Below are 9,835 nucleotides of genomic sequence, written 5' to 3'. Positions count from 1 at the left end.
TTTCCAAGTTTAATTTTCTTGAAATATTTTGGGTCATCTGGAGGTATGCAGCTTTAAAGTAAATTATGATTTTATTTCTTTGCTGAATAATATTTGCAATTATTTGTTTGACACTGTATTTATTCAAACTTTGATGAATATATAAAAGTAATGGTACTGATACTTAATTACTTCACCAAAAAAAGTACTGGTACTGCAGTACCGAGCTAAAATCTAGTACTGGTACTGGTAATGGTACTGCATAATTTGCCAAGTACTGGTACTGGTACTTAAGTACTACACCCTTGGTACTGATGCAGCTCTGGTTTTATCTCAAATGTGGACTAATATGAGAGGTATTAAAAAGTTTGGAAACTTATATGAATCCCAAATTACACTATTTTAATACATTAAATAAATAATAATATGAATAAATAAAACAAATAAGGCTCTGATAATTTTTATCCAATTTCATCCAACCTGTATGATACAATAAGTTTGTAATAATGAATTATGGTGGAAATCAGGTATTGCCTTTTCCTGTTTTGTAATAAAAATTTGTTCTGACCTTTGACATTAGAAAACTTTTAACAACACAGCTCTGCATCATTTCTTCAAATTTGTTTGTTTTAACCCATGATTATTATTAATGCATTTCTTATAACATACTCAAATTTACATAAAATAATTTTTCAAATTTAAAGGAAATATGCTAAGATACGACGATATTTTCATAATAAATCAATCATAAAGATAAATTGACACTGTACATAACTATGACCTTTAAGCCAGAACTTCATCTTATTGAGAAAGCTTCGTGTCATAAATGTTTATTTTATATATTTTAAGAAAAAAGATAAACATTTGTTTCAAGAAAGGGAAATAAATATAATTTTATATATTAAATTATAATAATAATAACAACAAGAGGGCTACGATAAGCATAAATTAAATCTCTGAACGGCAAATTAGCTCAACATTTTAAAGCAAATTTAGGGGTTCATTAGTAGAAAATAATATAATAAAACACTACAACAAATTTACCCTGTGCTGCTACAAAAGTAAATCATTCAATACAAAACGCCATACAAAATGTTTGTTAAAATTAACCACATTCCTATATATGATGGTATCTACGCCGTCTAAATAATCAGACATATCCCCTTGATAAATTATAAATTTACCAACAATTTGATACCCATGCATATTTGTAAGTAAACTATCAAAAATATCTTGTACATTTACACATATAACTATAGTAGGCGGAAAATTTGAAATACATGTTATCGTAAAGCTGTTTTGAAAAGAAGCGATCCATCAGATCATAAAAGCAACAACATATTAACATAAAAGGTTGCAGTTTATTTATGAGACATAATTAAAAGTGCAACATTTCTAATAAGTTTGTGTATTGTAATTTAAAATACGATTATATTGTATGATGATCATCAATCATTATCATATATTATTACTTTGTGTGTCTGTAGTCTGGTAAATCATATGTCAACCACTTTAAAATGGGATTAAAATAAACTTGTCAAAAACTTTCAAGGTTATACATTATAGCTTATTCAAACCCTATGCAGTATTAACAGGATACCATATATTTACATTTTGTATGACAGAAGCTTCTTATTCTGCCTAGTGGAAAAGCACTTCACCAGAATTGCTAAATTACTGCTCATTTCATTTCTGGTTGCAGTTTTGGCGATAAGAATAATTATTCTGTCAAAAGTTGCTGAAGGTATGTGAAATAATTAATATATAACCAAAACTTTGTCAGTGTTAAAAACTAAATGCCTAAAATTATTACTTTATTGAAATGTTAACAGTCACTGACTTCAAAATATTTTCCCATTTCCGCTTTGAGTTCTATAAAGGGAAAAAAGTTTATAGGAACTTTTGTTTCTATAATAAGAAAGGAAGAAGCACATACATTTCCCTTCCTTGTGGATAATGAAACCTGTTATTCAGAGAAATACAAACTATAGAAAATTAATGAATTATATCGAAAAAAGTACTAATTGGCACTTAGTTTAAGTTGGACGCTGTAAAAAGTCGCCCCGTACATTCAATCACAGATGTTATATTTCCGATCCTAAAAGATCGTTCTGCACGACATTATTGTTGTGATTGTGGTAATTTAGTTATTTCTATTCGGCTATTTTCTTGTTAAGTGGTTCCAGTATTCCTCACTTGAATACTGTTGAATCACCCTTAGGATATCTGGCCTGCTTTTTTAAATTTGTCTTTTGACGTCTTATCTGTGATATGCAGGCCTCATAACCTCTGATCCCCTTTCAAAATTTCATTTTATTTAGTTCCGCCCATTGTTTTTTCGTTTACGGCACACACATTTTTTTACATGGGGACCATATGCCGCTTTTCATGGAATGGCACTTACGTGTCACATTGAAGGTTCCATGACAACCGCCATATGAACACATCTGCGGAATTGTACCAGTTCATGTTAAATGTTAAATTCTGCTTAAGCCGGTGCTAGGGGGCGCGGACGGTAGTTTGCACTTGACAGTACTGTCCATGAACAGGCTCAATCAAACCGAGCCTGCAACATTTTCAGTTTTGCCGTGTTGGGCTTTCTTTAGGGATTCTTATTTTCTCTTATTCTACAGTATTCAACACTGACTAATTGTATTACGGCCGATAAAGCGAGCAGCAAAAAACTTTAAAACCAAGCATGACGCTTACATTATATTCCACCATTTACGAATTTTAAGAAACCGACACTTGACTATGTACACATTTAATAAAACAAAATAAGACTATAAAGATTAAAGTATTTATGATGATAATATTCAACGTAAATTGTTCTTTGTGCCTGTACTGGCTTGAGTTCACGACATTGATGAACAACTGAACATTTTACATTTTTAAAACAAATATACAACAACAACTGTTAGGAAATTTACTCGCATTAACAAAGATATCACTTTTATCACATTGCATTTGAAATTATCAATTAATCGTTCTCTTGTAACGTAATTATTTCGGCGTTACAGAACGTTGTTTAAAAAGCCGTAAACAATTATGATATCATTAAAATTTTATTACTATTCTTATTAAGTTACATATGAGAACTATTAAATGTTGATGATTTTTAAGTTAATGCTATGTCATATGTCAAAGACTATCGGCCTCTGTTACGTCGCTGGTAGTAAAGTTGCTACGGAGGACTTAGTTTAATCGCCTCTATACGTCGCTGGTAGTAGAGCCGCTATGGAGGACTTAGTTAAATCGCCTCTATACGTCGCTGGTTGTAGAGCCGCTATGGAGGACTTAGTTAAATCGCCTCTATACGTCGCTGGTTGTAGAGCCGCTATGGAGGACTTAGTTAAATAGCCTCTATACGTCGCTGGTTGTAGAGCCGCTATGGAGGACTTAGTTAAATCGCCTCTATACGTCGCTGGTTGTAGAGCCGCTATGGAGGACTTAGTTTAATCGCCTCTATACGTCGCTGGTTGTAGAGCCGCTATGGAGGACTTAGTTAAATCGCCTCTATACGTCGCTGGTAGTAGAGCCGCTATGGAGGACTTAGTTAAATCGCCTCTATACGTCGCTGGTTGTAGAGCCGCTATGGAGGACTTAGTTAAATCGCCTCTATACGTCGCTGGTTGTAGAGCCGCTATGGAGGACTTAGTTTAATCGCCTCTATACGTCGCTGGTTGTAAAGCCGCTATGGAGGACTTAGTTAAATCGCCTCTATACGTCGCTGGTTGTAGAGCCGCTATGGAGGACTTAATTTAATCGCCTCTATACGTCGCTGGTTGTAGAGCCGCTATGGAGGACTTAGTTAAATCGCCTCTATACGTCGCTGGTAGTAGAGCCGCTATGGAGGACTTAGTTAAATCGCCTCTATACGTCGCTGGTTGTAGAGCCGCTATGGAGGACTTAGTTAAATCGCCTCTATACGTCGCTGGTTGTAGAGCCGCTATGGAGGACTTAGTTAAATCGCCTCTATACGTCGCTGGTTGTAGAGCCGCTATGGAGGACTTAGTTAAATCGCCTCTATACGTCGCTTGTAGTAGAGCCGCTATGGAGGACTTAGTTTAATCGCCTCTATACGTCGCTGGTTGTAGAGCCGCTATGGAGGACTTAGTTAAATCGCCTCTATACGTCGCTGGTAGTAGAGCCGCTATGGAGGACTTAGTTTAATCGCCTCTATACGTCGCTGGGTTGTAGAGCCGCTATGGAGGACTTAGTTAAATCGCCTCTATACGTCGCTGGTTGTAGAGCCGCTATGGAGGACTTAGTTTAATCGCCTCTATACGTCGCTGGTTGTAGAGCCGCTATGGAGGACTTAGTTAAATCGCCTCTATACGTCGCTGGTTGTAGAGCCGCTATGGAGGACTTAGTTTAATCGCCTCTATACGTCGCTGGTAGTAGAGCCGCTATGGAGGACTTAGTTAAATCGCCTCTATACGTCGCTGGTTGTAGAGCCGCTATGGAGAGACTTAGTTTAATCGCCTCTATACGTCGCTTGTAGTAGAGCCGATACGGAGGACTTAGTTTAATCGCCTCTATACGTCGCTGGTAGTAGAGCCGCTATGGAGGACTTAGTTTAATCGCCTCTATACGTCGCTGATTGTAGAGCCGCAACGGAGGTCTTCTCAAGCAATTTGTCGTCATAGACATCTTCTACCCAACACCAGATTCTTTGCATCGTTGAACGCAGAAAGACAATAGTAGAAAGGCACATCTTCCCGGAGACAACATCATTTTTTGAGAGCCACATCTTCGCCGTTAGTTAGGTTACACCTGCAAAGTGACTTAATTAGATCATCCGTCTTGTGTCACCTATGTAATCCGAGCGACGTGCATGCCGCGAAGGGATGTCGGTGTAAAAAGTAAGTAAACTTTGGATGTACATCAATACAATTGTCGGATTCTACGTCATCGCGCACCTGCAAAGTGCTCCCTATCGAACTGTTTTTGTCGACTTTCAGATAAATATTTTTTATTCTTAAAAAAAAAAACGCATTAGAATATCGAAACATAATGTAGCGCACCAAAGATATACTTGATATAGTTTTAAAAAACCCACAAAAATAACGTTTTACCCTTTAGCCTGAAAACGGGATAAATATTGTTTGGGAGTCCGAGTGAGTGCGACGAAACAGTATCCTACCATTCCTATATTACCTAATCATATTTCAAAGTCTGAATATGAGTACCAAAGAATTCGTCAAAAGACATCTAAACAAAAATGACCATACCAGTGTTTGGCTATTTCATGTTTAAATATTGAATCCTGCTTTAGCCGGTGCTAGAGTGCATGAACGGTAGTTTTCATTCGAGTGCACCGTCCATGAACAGGCTCAATGAAACTGAGTCTGCAACATTTTCAATTTTGACGTTTTGGACTTTATTTAGGGATTTTTATTTTCTCTATTTAATTGCCACATCAGCGTTGTATGTGCTGTGTGGAGGCTGTAAATAAAATGTCGCCCCGTACATTAAATCAGAGATGTTATATGTCCAATCCTTAAAAGACGTTCAACACGACATTATTGTTGTGTCTGTGGTATTTGGTAATTTCTTGTTTTTTTTTTCAATTTGGGTGGTTCAAATATTCTTACTTGAATAATGTTGAATCACCCTTAGGGTATGTTGTCTACTTTTTAACTTTGTCTTTTGACGCCTATCTGTGATATGCAGGTTTCATAACCTCAGATCCCTTTTCAAATTTTTATTTCGTTTAGTTCAGCCCATTGTTTTCTCTTATAGGGCATACGAATTCTATAACTTGGGGACCATACACCGCTTTTCATTGAATGGCACGGAAATGTCACGTTGAAGGTTCCATGTAAACTGCCAAAACTGAAAATTTAATAAATATCGGCAAATATTCTGTTACATAATTTGTAACAAAAACTTTGATTAAACTTAAAAAAATACACCTTGCCTCGAAGATAAATGAAACAAAGCTATAACTAAATCAAATAAATGAAAGCGATGCATTATGCGTTTAATTCATTCCATTTTACTACATCATATACGACTTTGCAAATCTTTGAAAAACCCATGCACTTTAAGAAACCGCAATGTTTACAAAATTGGTTAGATGAATAATATAGTGGATTAATATTAAGACCTTTATGTCATAATTTACTAATTTATCGAGAGACTAAATGTTAATTCAAAGACAAACAATATTGTCATTTTAAAACTTTGTTTTTCAAGCAGCCACATGCGCTTATTCACTTCTTTTTATTTATTTAAGATAAATATTTTGGTCGTTTACTTACCGTGTTACTCGTTGCGGCCATAGTGACACAGATATATGGCGTTAATTTTACGTTATTTGCACATTACTGACTTACTGGATATACATTCCGTTGTAGTATTTTGTTAGAACAAAAACTTAGTGCCCGTTGATTCATTGCAGCCAAACACCGTCAATCTATCAACATTTAAAATGCAGCTTTTTTGTTGTAATTGTGAACTTTATTTCATGAAATAAAGTATGATTTCGAGTAATCATTAAAGCAACATTGTTCTGTCATAAATTAAAAACATTGCTATGTTGCTTTTATCACAAATTTGTTTGACATAACATTTGTTTTTTTTATAGCAGGTGATTAGTATTGCCTTTGACTGCTTCCTTATTGATAAGGGGCGTCCGTGGCCGAATCGTTAAGGTCGTTAACTTCAAACCACTTGCCCCTCACTGCTGGGGGTTCGAATCTCGACAGGAACTTTGAATTCTTTCATGTGAGGAAATTATCTAGCTAGTTTACGGAACACCGATGGTTCTACTCAGGTGCCCGTTGTGCCTGAAAAAATTCACGGAGTGGCACCCGAGGTCTTCCACCATCCTGTATTTAATCATTGTAGGAAACATTTCAAAGTATGTTTTTACTATTCGGGTTGATTTGGTTTGCACTATTTGCATGTGTATATTCAGTTGCCTCTGGCAGGTATATGTCTAGTATGAATAGATATCGAAATGTTGCTATATAGATTTAATATGCCTATCTCTGATGCATTTAAAGTGTATATGTAAACATACTTAAAAAGTTAGTTCAGGTTATGTTGTAATGCTGAGTCATTTTGATCTATTTTAAACCTGGCTTTGTGAAAGAACACAATAAGGTTGGCAAGTACGCATTATTTTATTTGGACCATACGCAGCTTTTAATGGAATGTGTCACAATGAAGGTTCCATGATAACCGCCGTAAGGACACATCTGCAAATATTTCTAAATTCAAAAGTTCACAATTACCATGATTAAATGATAAGTTCTGCTTAAGCAGACGAGGACGGTAACTTGTATGAACACGCTCAGACAAACCGAGCTTGCAACTTTTTCAATTTTTGTCTTTTGTGCGTTGTTTAGGATTTCTTTATTTCTCTCAATTTTTTGACAGAAATGCACTAAATTTCTGAATCTCATGTCGTGTAACTACAGATATATAATTAAGTTTTATTAATTTTTGCTCGCCAGTGCACAATAATGATGGGTAAATATCTATAAAACTCTGAGGGCTTTTCACGCTTAAAGGCGAGATAGGTAAGTATTAACACCAAGCTGGACGCTAACATTGGTTGCCTCCCTTCTAAGAAATGAACTGTTGATTATGTTGATTATGTTAAACTGGCACCAAACGTATGGCGCTTAATCTTTGTTTGATAAAATGAAATAAAGCTGTAAACGTGGCATTTTTTTTCGTTGTTTTACTCATTTATTTGTGTTGATAATATTAAATGTAAGATATTTATGTCTGTAATGGTTTTGATTATGATTTCCTATTTTGAATAATTTACAATTTCATCCCCTTTGTGATTAACCCTTTTGCCCTGTCCTGTGTGTGTCCTGCTGGGCTCTTGCTGGTAGTCCTGTGTTATTTACGTATGTTTGGGGACGCGTTCTTTGAATGCCACCTTTCCTTGTTGGTTTTATTTCTCATATTTGATATTGTTAATTGTCTGATTATTTGCTGTAGGTCGATGCACATCAACTCCGGATGACTGAAATGTATTTTTTGATGAAAATATTCTTTGATGCAACTTCATTCTTAACGATGCAATGACGTCATCCTAAGCACACAACTCATACATAAGGTTGTTGTAATAACGTCATATTGAGGCATGCGACAAACCTTACAACGTCGATAAACAATAATATTTTCTCAATCTGACTTAAGTTCAGATATACTTAAAACTTTCATGTAGCTTTGCTTACACCTTCGCCTTCTATAAAATTTAATTCGGATATCCCGAGAAAGCTATTTTAGTCATTCAGTCAAACCTTTTTTTACAGATAGTCATTAGAAGAAGTATATTTGAAGTAATCTTTAACAAATTAACTTGAAAAAATAGAATCAATTCTAAATGGCCAGTTTATCTGTCGGCTATATGGACAACGCCAAGTTTGATCCTGAAATCGTGAAAATTACCTACTCAATATTGGTTTTCCAAGGGCTAAAATTAGAAACGCAAATGGCATTTGTTGGGAAAAGCGCCCATATGGCACTTCAGTTTTGGTAGAGCTGTATGGTGGCCGATTTGTGCCACGTCACACTTTCACTCTGCGGGGCGAAAAGGTGAAAAAACTAAAAAAAAAAAGACAGAAAACAGTTTGTCGTACTTTCGCACTGCTTAGCGCGAGGTGAAAACACGACATTATGACAAAACAAGCAATTATCATAGTATTGCAAGCAATCCATAAGTCCCCTACCGGTAAGAGCCCAAGCAACATTCTGAAGGGCCATTCACTTATGTTCCTATTTTAAGTTAATTTGTTGAAAAAGTTCTTTAAAAGTGATCACAGGAAACAGTTTTTATGTACAGACAGACGGACTGAAGGACACTCTAAAGTTATTTTTTAAACATCCCTGTTATCAAAATATATCATTTTTAAAATCCTATCATGATTGAAGAAGTTGGAGTAAAAATTACCAATTTCTCAAAAAAAAGTCTAAGTTCAAAAAGGGGCATAATTCTGGAAATAGTCTTGCTAGAGTATTGAACACTCACAAATGTTGAGTGACAATAAGAAACATTTATATGAAGTTTGAAGTAGATATATTTAGAAAAAGAAGTTATTAAAAAAAACAATGTTTTTTTTCATGAAAATTTTAAGTTCAAGGAGGTAATTCTGATAAATTTTGTACTAGAGTTGTAAACCTTGCCACATATGATATGGTTGATGACAAGCAACTTATATTTAAAGTTTGAAGAAAATACCTTAAGAAATAAAGAACTTATAGTGAAAAAACTTAAAAACTAGAATAAGAAATCTTGAAATTCAGTCTATTTGTTGCCATAGCAACCAGAATTTTCAACATAGGAAGATAAGAAAAGGATGTGCATAATTTCCATACTGCCATCTACCCATATGTCAAGTTTCATAAACATAATTTCAGTACATTTGTGTTATCACTGGATCCAGGTTATGTGTAAAATTTGCCATATTTTCAGTCTATTTGTTGCCATAGCAACCAGAATTTTCAACATAGGAAGAAAAGAAAAAGACGTGCATAATCTCCATACTGCCATCTATCCATATATCAAGTTTCATAAAAATATTTTCAGTACTTTTTGCGTTATCGCGGGATCCAGTTTATGTGTAAAATTTGTCATATTTTCAGTCTATTTGTTGCCATAGCAACCAGAATTTTCAACATAGGAAGAAAAGAAAAAGACGTGCATAACCTCCATACTGCCATCTATCCATATATCAAGTTTCATTAAAATATTTTCAGTACTTTTTGCGTTATCGCGGGATCCAGTTTTGTGGACGGACGGACTGACGGACGGACAGACGGACTGACGGACGGTCAGACGGACAGACGGACGGAGGGTAAACCTAAAGTCCCCTCCGGTAAACCGGTA

This window comes from Ruditapes philippinarum, unplaced genomic scaffold, assembly GCF_026571515.1.
Source record: "Ruditapes philippinarum isolate M1 unplaced genomic scaffold, ASM2657151v2 ctg3035_1_1_1_1, whole genome shotgun sequence".
In the NCBI taxonomy this organism is placed as follows: Eukaryota; Metazoa; Mollusca; class Bivalvia; order Venerida; family Veneridae; genus Ruditapes; species Ruditapes philippinarum.
This window is presented reverse-complemented; position numbering follows the sequence as displayed.